At 37.8% G+C, this 17666-nt stretch overlaps 1 long non-coding RNA gene across 1 annotated transcript in view; it reads right to left on the bottom strand.

Moving 5' to 3' along the window:
- Positions 1–12259, bottom strand: part of LOC135216085 (uncharacterized) — a 51282-nt gene extending 39023 nt beyond the window's left edge. Inside the window, exons 1-2 of the long non-coding RNA XR_010314805.1 lie at positions 12122–12259; positions 6858–7117 (exon numbers count right to left, since the gene is read on the bottom strand). This is a non-coding gene — a long non-coding RNA (uncharacterized LOC135216085). The remainder of the gene's footprint in view (positions 1–6857; positions 7118–12121) is intronic.
- Positions 12260–17666: the final 5407 nt, after the last annotated feature.

Here is a 17666-nt window from a genome sequence, read left to right as displayed (position 1 = left end):
GAGAGAGAGAGAGAGAGAGAGAGAGAGAGGAGGGGGGGGGGGATTATTCCAATGGGTGGGCGCTGGTGAATTCATAATATATAACTATGGAATTTGGAGGACTATGGTCATAACAAGAAAGATTTGGAATGCCATCCCAGAATTACAAATAACGAACTTCCAGTGACAATTTCATCGAGAGATGTATAAACAAAAACAAACTTGGATAACATTTCCATATGTCATGGAATGCCGATATTATCCGTCACTGTTACCAGACATCGTGGAATACTTATGAGTATCTGAATGTATATAATAACAAATATGAGGAAAATGTTTAAATATTTACTGGATAAAGAGTTATCGAGGGATTAAAAACTAGTTTTCTTTATTTTTCTCTCAACTAAAGGTAAATAAACCATCCAAATATTCTGGAGTGGGAGATTTATAAGACTCAAAATACCTCAATCGAGAAGCAAACCAATCGGACAAGCTCACACGCAAAGACCTTCAAGAGACGGGAAAGGATACCAACAGACCGCACAGCTTGAATCCTTCAAGGTGCAAAAAAGGACTTTGCTGCTTCCTTTCCTCTCTTTAAAGTTTCAGCTGAATATTCACATGGACAGAGTAAACAAGACTCTTAAAAACCCAAGAGGTCTCCAAAGGGAAATCAGGCTGTAGAGAGAGACAAGTTATAGGAAAATGTGATAAATAATTATACAGAAAGAGAGAGAGAGAGAGAGAGAGAGAGAGAGAGAGAGAGAGAGAGAGAGAGAGAGACCTAAGCTACTGAAATGTTACCGTCACCGATAATCTTGCTTCTTCACTTAACAACAGACTATTCAGAATCTTATGATTACGTCACCCAAAATGTTAACAGGCCTTTGGACAAAGCTACACATACACATATATATTATTATATTATTATATATACTTATTATATATATTATATATAATATATATATATTAATAATATATATATATAACTTCCCACTTACAAGGGAATCTCTCTCTCTCTCTCTCTCTAAGCAGAAAATCCTTAAATAAAAATGAAAGGCAATAATCTTGAAGGCTGAGCCTAATACGATCTTCGAAAAAGAAGTCGTTCATCAATGAATAAGGAAGAAATGAAGGGAAATCTTCTCCAACGATGTACTTCCTAAATCATTTATTTGGTTTTCATGCTTTTACAGTAATGAATATACTACATCAATAACGCAAATACTAAAAATATAGTATTTGCCTGACATTCTTGAAGTGTGAGTTCGAGAATGTCTTAAGAACATTTCTGTTAAAATACTAGCTTCTTGATCAAACAGTTTCTGTCCATTTGGGATACAGTTATATCTGTCATTGTTGATGGCGTACCATAGGTTACCTTCCCTAGCGTACCATAGGTTACTTTCCCTAACGTACCATAGGTTACCTTCCCTAGCGTACCATAGGCTACTTTCCCTAACGTACCATCGGTCACCTTCCCTATGTCAGGTGGTACAGACTCAATATAGATATACAGACTCTGAAGTGGTATTCATAAAGGTTTGCGTTTATTGCTTCCATGACCGAAAAGTCTTTGTTCGGCATGATAAAACTTCCGTCAACATTTTGGAGGTCATGTTGGTTCACACCTGTATTCCAAAGCCCATATATGGTCCAGATTTTAAGTCTCTATCTAAAATCTCAGATTAGTTTAGCTTGCGAATGTTCGCTCTCTCCATCATCCAAATGATTAAAATTTTGAAATGTTTATACTTGTTTGTGAGCACCGCCACTTTTCCCCCGTATGGGTGCGATTGAATTAAGGCAATTTTTATAATGATCACTTATTCCCTCTTTCTTTTGCTAGAAAGAGGGAATAAGAGAAAATGGAAAGGACATTCATTTCTCAGACAGCTTCACATTGGCTTTCTTCGTTGATAATCAACTGATGTTGGCATCATGGATCGTTCGACAGCCAATCATCTTTAATTACTACTGATTTTCTTGCAGGATCTTACCAAATTCTTTCAAAGAAAAAGAAAAAGTTATGGTCATAAAAGATTCTGAGGGCTTTCATTTGTTCTACATGACTACTGCCAGTGGAAATTATTGACGCAAAACACTTCTAGAAAACCGAACAAGAACCAATAAAATGAGAATTAAAAGCATATATGTTACTTGTTGCAAATCATTTTCCCATCTGCAAATTGGCTGTGCAGGAACGGACGTATAACCAGAGGGGAATACAAATTCATAAATAACCCTATCCAAAATAAACAAAAATGAATGAACTTAACTAACCACATTGGAGACAGTGAGCTTGGCGAATGCGCAGTGACGAAACAGAGGCTATTGGGATAGGGTAGGAATATAAGATTTAGGTCAAAGGCCAAGCGCTGGGACCTAAAAGAGGTCATTCAGCGCTGAAAGGGAAATCGAGGGTAAAGGAGGTCTGAAAGGTGTAACAGGAGGAAAACCTCGTAGTTACGCTACGATACAATTGAAAACCTCGTAGTTACGCTACGATACAATTGAAAACCTCGTAGTTACGCTACGATACAACTGAAAACCTCGTAGTTACGCTACGAAAAAATTGAAAACCTCATAGTTACGCTACGAAAAAATTGAAAACCTCGTAGTTACGCTACGAAACAACTGTTAGGAGTGTGGAAAGTAAGATGGAAGAAAGAGAATATAAACGGAGGTGCCGTAAAAAGAATGAGATGGGTTACAGCCAGGGGCCGAAGGGACGCTACAAAGGAACCTCAAGCAGTGCCTACTCCCCTCCGGGGGAATATACTGTGAGTATTAATATAGAGCCTCTGGTTCACTTCTTCCACTTTCGTGCCTTTTCCACCTGTTCTCGGAACCAATTACCCCCGCCTTTAACAGCCCCCCGCCGACCCCCCCCCCCCCGACCACTGATAGCATGTCAATACCTTAAGCACTCGGGGAGACACCCCCCCCCCCCCCCCAAAAGTGAAGCTTTACAGGCCTTCTGGCGGGGTTGCTGGGAAAGGTTTGGGGATATAGCCTTATCTTTACAGATAAATTAACGCTCTTTTGAGGACCTGGCCTCTATTGCGTACTTGAGGCAAAAAGGAAACCAGATCGAGGAGGAGGAGGAGGAGGACGGAGGAGGAGGAGGAGGAGGGGGGAGGAGGAGGAGGAGGAGGAGGTGAGCGAGAGTAAATAGATTTCCTCCCTGAGCCATACGGAAGGGACACAAGTTCTCTCTTCCTCGGGAAATTTATCAGATGTACTTAGAGTTAGAGTTGAAGAGAGAGAGACGAGAGAGAGGGGGGGGGGGGGACGGGGGGGGAAGGGGTGGAATACCGTATCTATATTCTTATAATTTTGAATACAAGCAAGCACGCACACGCACACACATATATACGAATATATATCTAATAAAAGTAGCCCATATTTCTGAGACTGTTGTTTTTATCTTCATTATATACCTACCAGAAGAGAAAGACAGCAGTCTCTGAAATATAGTATACTTTCTATATTTTGGCGTTTTTATGGGCTCCTTTTATTAGATGGAATTCTGTTGTAACAACATTTTACCAGTCATACATACACACACACACACACACACACACACACACACACATATATATATATATATATATATATATATATATATATATATATATATATATATATCATAGTTTTATCAAGCTTGGGAGAAATTTTCTCTTCCATGGATAACAGAATAGTGAAGGTAGGACTGAAAGGAAGACCGCTGCAATTTTCTGAGGTACAGGAAATATTGCTTTTACCTCGAAATAAATCCTCTCTGACCTGGTCTACTTTTATTGGCTATCTCTTGAACTTTCACTAATCAGTATACAGACGAAGCAATGGCTCTCTCTTTCTCTGTATCTGATTATCATTTACACACATAAAGAAAAATACAATTCGCGTTCAATCCCGTTCGAGGTTCTAGGGTTTGCTTTCCTAAAGGGCCCCAAACACTGAACGATTGTCTGAACGGCTGTCTGTATCGTTCGCAAAAACACTGTGTATGGGCTTGTCTGAATGGAAAAGTGGGCTGAGCTTTGTGTCTAAACGATCTCGGCGGAATTTGTCACGATCAGGTTACTGGCTTGCGACTTAAGTTTGTCATACACAGGTCGTTCAATGTATGGGTTTGTCTAACGATATAATGGTATCGCGCGCGTCTCTTTGTTCAGACTGAAATCAGTGCGGAGATCGTTCATACTGCCTGAGTAGTGTGTGTGTGTGTGAGAGAGAGAGAGAGTCGATAACGACAATCGTTCATACAATCGTTCAGTGTATGGGGGCCCTATGATCCTCGAACGGGACGAAAGCATATTGTATTTTTCTGAATTTTATTTTGTGAAAATACGATCATATACAGAGGGAGCCATTGATTTATGTACTACATCACCTCGTTAATGTTTAAGAAATAGACGATAAACACAGAAAGGGTCAAAGAGAGAATTTATTTCGAGTTATACCACATATTTACTGCACCTGAGAAATCGCAGTGGCACTGCTACTATATTAGATTCACATCAACCGTGCATCTGATGTCTAGGTCAGTCACTTACGCCGCTCCTGATTGGCTGTTGATAAGCCAATCACAGGGCTGGAAACTCTCAGTCTCTCGAGAGAGTTCACACAGGCAGGATATATGTTCCACCTCTCCTGAGGGATACGTCTTTCAAAAGTATCCCTCAGGAGAGGTGGAACGTACATCCTGCTTACGTGAACTCTCGAGAGAGACTGAGTTTCCAACCCTGTGATTGGCTTATCAACAGCCAATCATGAGCGTCATATGGGACTGGACTAGACATCAGATGCACGGGTGATGTGAATCTACCATACCTACCTTACTTCCAATTCTGAGAGGCCAGACCCGTCGCAAAGCTGCCTGCCTTGGAAGCTGTCCCCCCCCCCCCCCCCCCCCCCACCCCCCCCCACACACACACACAAACCACCCCACCGCCCCCGGACCCAAAATACGCGTGATGTGACTAGTGTTTAATTTACGTCCAGCAAACACTTCCTCCCAGATGCTAAAAAATGAACGAAGGTGAGCTATTTAAAAACCTCTGCCAAACTTTTGAAAAAAAAAGTTCTCCACAGAGAGAGAGAGAGGTCTTAAATTGCCATCAACTTGGTAAAATCAAATGCACTTATCTAAACAAAATTTCACTAAATTACAGTGGTGTATGAGGAAACGGAATCCAGTGAAAAAAAAAAAGATAATGTTAATAGATCAATTACAAAACAGGTAAACACGGGAATTACTCTTGGAGTTTTTCCATGACATAATTGTAAGCTGCAGAAAATACGAACATTGTAAAATTGAACTGGTGGAAAAATGGTAACCTGATTAGATCTTCTATAACTTTTGAACTCGATCTAAACATGCAAAGACAATAGATCTGAGAGTGTCGCTTGCCATAAAAATGTCGCGTGATACAGCCAGGACTGATGACTTTTCTATATTTAAGTTCATGTTCAGTTGAGTAAATACTACTTCGATGATGACAAATGAACTAAATTGTGACATCAGAACTAACTTTCACAATATCTAAGAAATTCCTATATATAGCCTCTCCTATACGTACTTCCAACGTACAACCAACAAAAATAAAAAAAAATAGGTTATATAAACTGAAGAGATAAAGAAACAATATATTTTGTGTTTTTTGTTAGTTTGTATGGCGTTTTTACGTTGCTTGGCACCAGTGGTTATTCAGCAACGGGACCAACGGCTTTACGTGACTTCCGAACCACGTCGAGAGTGAACTTCTGTCACCAGAAATGCACATCTCTGACCCCTCAATGGAATGCCCGAGAATCGAGCTCGCAAGAAGCAATATAAGTTGCCTGGGCTGTTTTCGATATCCTGCACGACTCGCTGACAACATTGAATCTCATATTGCTCCTCCTCCCCAAAATGGCTACTCTATTCCTCACAAATGTCTTTGCAATTTGTTTTTTTTTTTAAATCATGCCACAGTACAATGTATTAAATATTTAACTGGCCCCATACTGAAGGCTCGTTTGTTTTGCGTCAGTGAATTATACGCTATTAGTCAGCTGAATATGAGATGTTAAGAAAACGTCCACCATAAAGATTTACATTAAAAGTCACATGAGTGCAAAAAGGTTTTACATTAAATAGATTATGAATAAAGGGCAGAAATACACGTAAGTAAACTAGAATTCCACGCACGAACAGCAAAAACCATCATGTCGATTAGCCAGAGATATCTAAAGATAGCTTCGGCTGGAAGAGTAGGGATTAATATTGAATATATTAATAAGATTTTTCCAGTAGTGTTGTTGACTGTACAAAATGTTATCTAAAAGAAATCTAGTATATAATAAATGAAGAAAATCAGAATGCTAAGCTGCGCAAACTCCAAAACACAGTCTTATAATTTCTTTTCTTAATAACCTCGATTTTTCTCATAAATTCGTTAGTCTACGGAAGTGAGTAGATTCTAGCTTGATTGCCAACGTACAAAACTCACTCTCTCTCTCTATAATATACTGACGTCATGATGAGAGTGCAAATATGAGTATGTTAATAGCAGACAATTGCGCAGAAAAATGCAAATAACATCAAGCTAACGTAAAATGGTTAGACGACAGAAGAATCTTAAAGTGGCACATAACTAAAAATATCAAGTTCCACAGTGGTACAACGTATTACCCTTTAACGATACTTTTATATATTCAGTCCACGTACACACAACAGAAATCGGAATAAAAAAAATAACTTCATAAACAGTAAAATCAGAGAGAGAGAGAGAGAGAGAGAGAGAGAGAGAGAGAGAGAGAGAGAGAGAGAGAGAGGAGAAAAATAAAAACTTATTAAAAGACTCCCTCTAACCGTGCATTCTCCTCACCTGTTAGGGGCATGTTTCGTGATGGGATGCGCTTCAGTGTAATGGTACGACCCATTAACTAGGTCATTGTGCCGACGCCTCTGCACCCACCGGATAATGACAGTCCAATGTTGACGCAGATGGCTGTTATGGCACTACCCGATAACTGCCTCTCCGCCACCGGTTTCCTATAGGAGGCCTTTTAACTTTTTTCTTCTTCTCGGCCATTAAAGCATCGTCGTGTTCTCTCTCTCTCTCTCTTTGATGCAGACGTCGTGATGCTGTGATGAGGAAAAGGCGTTTTCATTAATTTTCCTGGCTAAACAAGAGAGCGTCATTTTAACTAATATAGACTTTCATTTTACGGGGAATAAGTCATAAATTTACTTGGACTTTAATACCATTCATGCACTAAAATCATTATCCATAATTAGGTAAAAGTCACATGGAATATTACTAAAAAGGCCATTACATACCTGTTTAGTGAAAGTAGATTTATAAATTATTCATCACCAGTTTTGGGAAGATAAAGCCGAGGAAAACCTGAAGTTTTGGGTGATAAAAGAGGAAAACCTGAAGTTTTGAGTGATAAAGCAGAGGAAAACCTGAAGTTTTGGGTGATAAAGCAGAGGAAAACCTGAAGTTTTGGGTGATAAAGCAGAGGAAAACCTGAAGTTTTGGGAAGATAAAGCAGAGGAAAACCTGAAGTTTTGGGAAGATAAAGCAGAGGAAAACCTGAAGTTTTGGGAAGATAAAGCAGAGGAAATCCTGAAGTGTCCTTGGCAGGTGGAGAGGAAGAGATGCTAGATCGAAAAAACCGTAATAACATGAAGTGGCTAAAGAATGATGTAATGTTATTACGGGAGTGTAGACGTGCTGATGATGAGACCCGTCTGCGTGGGCAAATTAAGAATCTGATGTTGCAGTTAGAATGATAAATTAGATAGTGACTGTTGTTTTGCGTTTGTTACAAGGATTAGGATATCTCAAAATGTACAGTCTTGTGAGACGCAATAAGCAAAAATTTCAACAGACCAATACGCGCAAATGAGAGAGAGAGAGAGAGAGAGAGAGAGAGAGAGAGAGAGAGAGAGATCTGGATCGTCGTGCTCTAGACTCTTGGGATTTGGCTATTCCAAAGAAGGCACATGATTCAGGACTGAAGGTTATTTTTCAACCATTTTCATTGAAGGCAGACCCGAAAAAAAATATTTTCACGATGATTCAAGAGGCATGGTACACTGCGCATGCAAGAATGCTAAACAATGTATTTCTCTGAAATTCAATTCCAAGATACGACACGGTGATGAAATTAAAGCTGAAGGGTTCTTGTACGTATGTATGTATATATACATATATATATGTATATACACAGTACATATACATATATTATATATATATATATAATATATATATATATAGACTATTCTATATATATATATATATATACATATATATATATATATATATATATATATATATATATATTATACATATATATATATTTATATATATATTATATACATATATATATATATATATATAGTATATATATTATATTTATTATATATTAAATTATTCAGTTCATATATCTGTGGAATTAAGATACAATCTTTTAGAGCGCGAATAAACCTCCTCCCACCATTGCATCTAATTTTTTTTTAGCGATTTCGGTCAAAATATATATATAATATATACACGCATTAACCTACAAATGTCCTTTAATATCTAATTCGCTCTACCTCGGATTTAATATATTTTCATATATGTTAACCGAAGGGGAATTTTTTAGTCGATAAGAAATTCGTCGGCTCATGGGCGCGAAACCATGGAACCAAGAATGCCGGACGCACATGAGGCGACGAATTTCTTATCGACTAAAAAATCCCCTTCGGTAAACATATATGAAAATATGTTAATTCCGAGGCAAAGCGAATTAGATATTAAAGACATTTTTAGCTCAATGTGTATACATGATCACGGTCATGTGTATGACTTTCATATATATAAATATATAGTATATATATATATATATATATATATATATATATATTATTACACGTATATATATACATAATATGACCTGTGCTTAAGCTTATATATCTATATATATATATATATATATATAATATTATATATATATATATATATATATATATATATATATATATATATTAATATTATATATATATAAAAGCTTAAGCACAGGTTATATATTCAATAGGAAAATGAAAGAAGGGAGAATTTCACCTAACAAGCAAGAAATTCCGTAAGAATATCTCATCGATTTTGCCATTCAAATATACTATAACCTGGGGTAGACTAAACATTTCATCCAATTACCCAGGGCCAATTTTGACTTGATCTCAGGATAATATATCAATCTTGCCCGCAGTCTCGTCTCGCCAGAAGCATTACTGGAAATCCAATTTCGTTGGCATAATTCTTCTTCTGCGTTTTGCATTCGCAGATTGGCGTTGGGTTTTTAAGTGTCTGTTTGCCTCACATTCTATATTGGAGTTTCAAGAATATAAATTCAGTCAGAGTTTCTCAGTGTTTCGTATTTCTGTGCATGCGAGTTTCAGAAGCATAAATTTTAGTGAAGTTTCTAAGTTCGCGTTTATTCTCTTTGTTTATGAGTTTTAGAGACATAAACACAGTTGAATGGCTAAGTTCTTCTTTTTTCTCTGTGTACGCAAATTTTATAGGACTAATTTCAATAGCGTATCTACAGTAGGTTCTAGTTTTCCCCTTCGCATACACGTTTCATTGAAAAGAGTTCAGTGGCGTTTCTGAATTTCAGTTTGTTTTCTTTGTAAGAGTAATTATTTTAATCTACCGAACTCACGAACATCAATATTCCCAACACCTCTGCTAACCGGAGAAGTAATATCGTGGCACCTTAAATCTAATGTGGATTATAACACTAGAAAACAAGCTCTAAATGACAACCAGACTCAACGTCACTCGGCATTATATCGGCAACATTTAAGCTTTCCTTTCAAAGACCAGATGAACGGCATCAACAAGTTAATATCATTACTTTTCCTATGTATTGCCGCCTTTGGTAACATGAAACGGTGCTACTTTAGTAGGCGATCTACCCGAGTATCTCTACAATGTTTCGCCGTGTTTAGTACTATAATAGATTCACATCAACCATGCACTTGATGTCTAGGCTAGTCCTTACGACGCTCCTGATTGGCTGTTGATAAGCCAATAACAGGGCTGGAAAATGTCTCTCGAGAGTTCACATAGGGAAGGTGTATGTTCCACATAGATCTTATCCATGTGAACTCTCGAGAGAGACTGAAAGTTTCCAGCCCTGTGATTGGCTTATCAACAGCCAATCAGGAGCGTCGTAAGGGACTGGCCTAGACATCAAATGCACGATTGATGTGAATATACTATAGCCCGTCGGGGGTCAAATGTCCCTAAGTGCATTTTACCACATTTGATCCCCGAGGCTGGCATAAGGCCAGCTTAATCTCAGACAACAACAACCTTTGGTGCTACTTTAAGGACATTTGACCATCGACGGGCTAGTACTAAACACGACGAAACAGTGTAAAAATACACAGGTAGACCACCTACTAAAGTAGGCCTAGGACACGCGAAAGCTCAGGTTAAACCACAAGTGACTGAAGATCACTGGAATTGGAAGATGATCCTCAGGTCGTCGATATGGATTAGGTTAAACAGATACTAGAGGTAGACCCATATCACTGTATTATTATCCAAGAAAATACAACAGCTCTGTGACTTCGAACTTTAAAATCGGAACTCTAACAAGTGACAAAATTTAGCTGAACTCTGAAAGCAAGGGAGGAATTCTACATACGGCTCTCTAGGTAATAATAAACACAAGTCATAAAAGAGGCGGTTAACAGTAAACAAAAGACCGTGAATTTAAACAGCAATCAATGATATGATTTCTGGCAGCACATGTTGTACCGAATACATAAAATCAACAGAGGCAAAACGATTCATAAGAAGGAAAAAATGACAATGTGTAGAAAAAGAAAAAAACTCAAGCACCACATTTCACCGTCAGAAATAACTCGGAGAGAGAGAGAGAGAGAGAGAGAGAGAGAGAGAGAGAGAGAGAGAGAGAGAGAGAGAGAGAGAGAGAGCGTAAAATGAACACCTCTCTTCTAAGTGGCCTCAACGATCTGCCCCCGGAAGCACTCAGTAGAGGCACTTGCAGATTCAATGAGTTCACCTTAAGTACCTTCAATTTTCCAGGCTACTGAATTTCTTTGTTTAAAATTGACTGTAGCCACTACGTGCATTACCGGTACGATAGGTTTTATTACAGAGAATACCCACTAAGAAAAAAGTGGTTAATCGCCTCCAAGTAAGGGGGCTACATTTTTTTCTTGTTCTTCCCTCTCATTTTCTTGTATATTTTTAACAATTTTTTTTCAAAACTGGCCTACGCATGGATAATGTTTGTACGTTTCTCTCTCTCTCTCTCCGGATTTATGTATTTTTGCCACATTACTAGGCTTAGTGAGAATGGAAGTTCTGTCCCTTCTCTTCCAATCCCTCTGAAATGGGAAAATGGTGTGTGGTAATGGTATATATCCATCTATACACACACACAGATGTTAGCCCTCAAGTTCGCTGCAAAAATTTTGGGTTTATTTTTTGTTTGTAGGGTGTTTTTACCAGTAGTTATTCAGCAACGGGACCAACGGCTTTGCGTCACTTCCGAAACACGTCGAGACTCAGAGTGAACTTCTATCACCAGAAATACACATCTCTAACTCCTCAGTGGAATGCCCGAGAATCGAACTCGCGGCCACCCAGGTGGCACGCTACACCATACCGATCATTCTGGCAGAGCTCAACCAGAGCCAAGTACATAATGAAGGCACCATACTAAGTACATAATTAAGGCGCTGCTTACTTCAACGGAAGCACAATGCATTTTTTCAGGACACAGGCTGAAATAGCTCCCTTTCCCGCCCGGGATCTGAAAACATCGGGTTACAGACAATAACAATAAGATGTGTCCCTTGCAATCTTGCTGAGCGCAGTGTTTTGAAGGTTTACTAAACAAACTTTGTAATTTACATTACTACTCTGATTAAATTGTACATGGGGGTAAACAAATGCTGTCGGAATCACCGATGCGCTTCTTCATACCATCCTACTATAACAAAGTGAAAGTCTGTAGTCGTAGCCTACATGCGATAGTAAAAGCCATCTTGTTATGAGACAACTCAGAGACTACGTTGCATGTTAAATGTAATGTGGACTAGATAAACATTATAACTTACCAATGATTGCAGAGATCGTTGTCCACTAATACTTATTCTCCTCTGTCGTGTGCTACAACGGGATAATCCTGCATTATCGAAGTTTCACAAATACGTAACACCTTTAAGATCGCGCCGAAGGTAACTGAACTGAAGAAGAAAGAAACGGTGTTATCAGCGATGCCAACCCTTTTAACCTTATGCAGTATGCACCTACAGAAGACAAGAAATTATCCTACATTCTGAGGTTGTGATAATAAGAAATAATACTAATAAAGATCGCTCAATACAGGCACTGTTACAATTACCCTACACATAAAAATATTGCCCTAAGGTCTAAAATATTTAGCCAAATTACCTTATGTGTAGGGCAATTACACTGCGGTTGGCAACACTGGTGGATACTTGTGGCTTCAAACTCAATTTGCTGTTGACCGATGACGTAACGAGATTCCGAGTAGCAAATCGTGATCCGACCAGGCATTTCTGAAGATGATTATAGGCCATAATATACAAGTTTCTTTTGGATTTTATGTTTAAAATGAAGGTGAATAACCCGTACATTATCAGAGCGATGTCGCTCTTCGAAATATCTCGCGGTAAAGTGCTGCATGAGGCCGCGTCTTCAGTGGTAGCCGCAAGACAGTTTCGAAATCATACCATGTGGGAAATGGATTATCATTTCTGCGAGGGCGTTCGAAATTCTTCCGTTGGCCTTCTCGACAAAAGGTAAGTTTATCAGAGAACGTAATTTGAAGGTTTAGATATTTAGTAACTATGCAGGTTCATCAGTGACTCGATGATAATTTGCTTTGCATTAGTGATGTAGCCTAGGAGGTAAATTTTTATGGACTAACTAGGTAGTCCATTTATATTTTTTTCACAGATATTTTTATGATAATTATTTTTAGTGCCAATGTCAGGAAAAAAAATTTGGTATTTCTATATAAGCATTCCGCATCGTTCGCCCCCGCGAATACGAAAGCCACCAGGAATTGGGACGTCAAATGTATTTCGCCGTGTTTAGTACGAGTCCCTGGGTGTTAATTACAGTCGTCCGAATAAATATTACTCAAAATTCTTGTTCAGGAGGCAAACCTGCATAGAAAAACCGCAACTGCCATGGTCTAGGCGGCCGCGGAATAGTAATATAGATAGATCGACCAAAAATTTTTGTAGGCGATGGGTACTAGCCTATAATTTTTTTTCTCCGAGTTAGCTACAACGGAGAGTGTAAGCTAAGTTAATGAGTATTCCATTCTGTTTAATAGATAATATTTTGATATCGAGGTTACTAGCATTTTAAATGTAGGAGTACATTATCTTTTTACCAATAGAGTAAATGACCGAATGGCGACGTTGCGACCACTTCTCGAAAGCGCGTATGAATTATGCCATTATTTCGTAATTTAGGAGAAAACACTTAATTCGAAAAGAACGTAGAGGTCTATGTGTGCTGCCAGAATGGGCCACAACTCTTGACTAATGCTCATGGCAGCGAATTCAAGTACTTTTTCGGGAAGGTGGCCGCGTTCCGGGATCGGTGGCCGATATGTCGCCGCTCGGTCATTTACCCAAGTCATCTTGGTGTGTTTTGTATGTCGAACCATTAGTGTTGGTGCCAACCAGTGTTACTGTAGGGTTCCCTCTTTCCCCTAAATATCCATTTGTTATGGGGGACCTCTAATATGGAATCAGATTTATTGTATCGTTACATAAAATGATGTTTAGTTTTAATTAGAGTAATTGGACGTTTGTGTAGCAGAAACACAAAACTTTTCCATAAGGTTTCTTTGGATTGTATATACGACAAACACGTAGCCTGCCAATTTTGGCCATTTGCCAAGAAATTAGAAGCGAGTAACAAGTACTTAGTAAACAGTGACAGTGAACTTGGGAAATGAATGATAAAAGGCAATGAATGATAAAAGCCTTCACTTTGTAGTATTTTTATTTTATCTAGAAAAAAAGACAAGATGGCCATTATTCGACCATTCTTGATAATGAATTCGGTGTTGGCTATTAATTTAATTATCATAGTACTGCATTACCTAACTTAGGTTTATTTATTTTCTCAAAAAATTCGTTTATATGTAACCGTTGAGGTGTTTTTTTTCTTTTTTATTTTTAGTATCCGTTAGTATTTTACATCGGGACATCATATTCAATCTAGAGTTCTAGACCATAGTCCACAATCCACACCCACGAACCTTAACGTACCCATCCGATGATATAATGCGTGTCATTACTGGACCGGTTCTGTTATTTTGAGATACGTTGTTACCTGTGAGGGCACCAAAAGAGGTCCGTGCTGTCACTCAGGCAGGATCGTTTGCTACAGTGAGCACGCATATTTCTCGTGTGACGGGCAATTTTTATAATGTCAAACCAATCTACATGTTACACTTTTCTTGTATCATGCATTCGTGCCCGTGGTGTATTCTTATAATGTTACCAAATCAGTTTACATATCGTAGGTTTAGGATACCTATGGTTGTGTGTGTGTGTTTTTTTTTTCTCAACATCACCAAGGTAAACGCACTAAGTATACATCCCAATTTTAGTTGGTAGTATAAGTTATTGAACAGCCAATTTCTTTCCTAAAAGCGAAGATGATGTCGAACTGGCAAAGTTGACGATTGACGAATCTGCCAGTTTTACATTTTTTCGCCAGTATCGAATAGTTTGTATAGGTGGTCTGGAAAAAATGTAAATTTTGGAAATGCACTTGAGCAACACCGAAGGGTGTCCGCTGGTTTAGATTGAGCGAGTGGATGCCATTGTGTAAGAATAAAATCACAGCCATCCGTGCGTTGCATATTATGCAGGCTAAGTTTGACTTTTTGTTTATTTGTTAACATGAAAATTTAGCCTACGGCATAATTCAGCGATTGTGATCTAACATGCGTATGCCGTATTGTGTTTTATTTATTTTGGATTAGGATGCCTTTATGACGTAGGTGATGGCTGGATTTTTAAAGGTGGCAAAAAAAAAAAAAAAATGCTGCCTTTGTTCGGTAACATATTCTATCAAAACGAAAGCCTCTCACGACTCCGTTCAGTGCTTTAAACTGCATTTATTTGAATTTATTACATACTTACCCATGTTATGCGAAAAAAATAAAAATAAAGATCAAACTTATCAGGATTGATTCACACAATATACCTTTGCTCAGTTAAGCAAATTAGCTGAGCATTTGATGTATGCAGATTGCTTCGATGAGAATGTCATGTGCCAATTGACTTCTTGATTAGGAAGAGGAGATAAGGGAAGAGAAAGAAAAAGAATAGGCTAATGGGGTGTGTTGGGTGTGGGTGGATAGAAAACTGCACGCTGAACCGACCTCAGTCGTTCAGCTTGTTTCTCACAACTGTGCTCAGAGAATTTTCCCTATGTATTTTTTTTCTAGTTGTATTCTAGGTATGGGAGTGTATCACATACAATAGAGTAACGATTGCATATTAACTGCACTGTACTGTACACACATAAGTCGAAGAGAATGTAGATATCATGGAATTCTTGTAAATGTGAAGCATCTTATGTGCATTTCCATTCAACATTAACTTACTGGTAATCTGATCTTTTATGCTGTCATAGTCTTGTTACTCTTGTACATACATAGCACCAATTAAATAGTTACATACATGGCCGCAATACAATAACTGTCTTTGGTGATAGTTGTCATTTAATCATGAATGCGCCGCTTCGTTAGGCTAGGCTACTTTTATGAAATTCGTGAAAAACTGTGATTAAGTTCGTTAAAAGACATTTGCTTGATAATGACTTTTTTTTTTTTTTTTTTTTTTTTTTTTTTTTTTAGTTCGTGTTTAATATATGTATGTGAACGAAAGACAACGCGAATAATTCGTATATATTTGGAATCTGTACAATTTTTAAGTTGTTTATTTTCATAGGCTTAGCCAGGGTTAAGGTAAAATAGCCTAGGCAAGCCTAGTCACCATCTTCGTTTTAACACTGGCGGATTTTGTAACAGCTTAAGTTATCAGTGCAAACGATCAAGCATATATATATATATATATATATATATATATATATATATATATATATATTATATATATATATAGCTGCCACTAATATATAGGGCTGATGCCTTTGTATAATAAGGTGCCCTGTGAGGTTATTTAGACCTGCGATAATTTTACGCTAAGGTCGGTTGGTTATGACTTTCCATACTCATTGGAGTGTCTTGGATTTCGATGATAATTTACGAAGTCAGTATCTTCTTTGGTTATGACGACGGAGATGTTTCAACTCATGATGATAGTTTCTAAGTTCATTCAGTATCTTCTTTCTGATGTGTGGTTTCTAGTAGAAAACACAAAGTACAAAAATATCTCTATTCTCTGAGACTACATGATGAAGATCAGATAAAATTGGACAGGTCTTCTAATGATGATGGCTGATTGAATTCTGACTTACAATCTGGTTCACAAATCATAAAGGGAGCAGACAGTAGCTCGAACATACACACAGATGACATAGATTACAAGTCACGTAGGCCGTTTGAGTTATAGATCACTGTGGTTGTCTGAAGCAGGAAGCTTGGACAACCGTTTGCAAAACAAATGAATGACCACAGATGACGGCAACTAGACACTGACTGATTACAACACGTCATCTTAGCCTACTTATCATATCTGGTCTGATCACATTCCTGCACGCAAACTGGTTGACCTCTTGGGTCACTGGTTTTAATTAATCATAGTTTTAGTTTTTTATATATGGATAACATTCCATATATTACATTATGTAGCACTTACATATATATAATCGTAGACCTAAGTTAGTGAAAATTTCTGCTAAGTGTAAATAACTGGTAAAATTCTTGGTGAGTGAATCTACACTGTATAAGAGTGCCTCAGTGTATGTACTGTATGTGGATATATAATATGTTTGCGTGTGGGTGTATGTATAGTGTATGTAGGTGGTGTGTTACCCCATCACCAACCTTTGGCAGATGCAGTCAGTCAAAGTCAGCTTTCAGCTTAGGTGTTTTAGACCTAGGCAAAGCTCTTTTTGACCACCTTGCAGTCCATTCAGTAGTAGCCGAAATGATGACCAGCATCTGCTGGGTTAGAGACAAAGGATGTGGGGTTATTATCCCTAAAGGCTTGCAGTGAAACCATGAGGTTGTACCCTTCTGAAACCAACAGAAACAAAGTTTAAAATGTGTTGTCAAATACATATGTGTATATACGTATATGTGTGTATATATATATATATATATATATATATATATACATATACATATATATATATATATATATATATATATATATATATATATATATATATATATATATATATATATATGCAGGGTGTTCGAAATTAGAGGGCCCCCCCTCTTCAGCATTAAACTAAATTTGATATGGACACAAACAAAGTAATTCAGAACAAGTATTTATTTAAGTTTCTCTCTGAGTATTTAATATTTTGTGTGGCCTCCATCTGCCTGTACCACAGCCTGCATTCTTGAGGGGTATGATTTCAGCAAATTGCAAAAAAGCTGAGACCCAAATTCCATTTCCCTGAGCACTTCGGTCA

This window comes from Macrobrachium nipponense, chromosome 6 (assembly GCF_015104395.2).
Source record: "Macrobrachium nipponense isolate FS-2020 chromosome 6, ASM1510439v2, whole genome shotgun sequence".
NCBI lineage: Eukaryota > Metazoa > Arthropoda > Malacostraca > Decapoda > Palaemonidae > Macrobrachium > Macrobrachium nipponense.
Note: the sequence above shows the minus strand (reverse complement) of the source record. Positions and strands in the feature narration are given on the sequence as shown.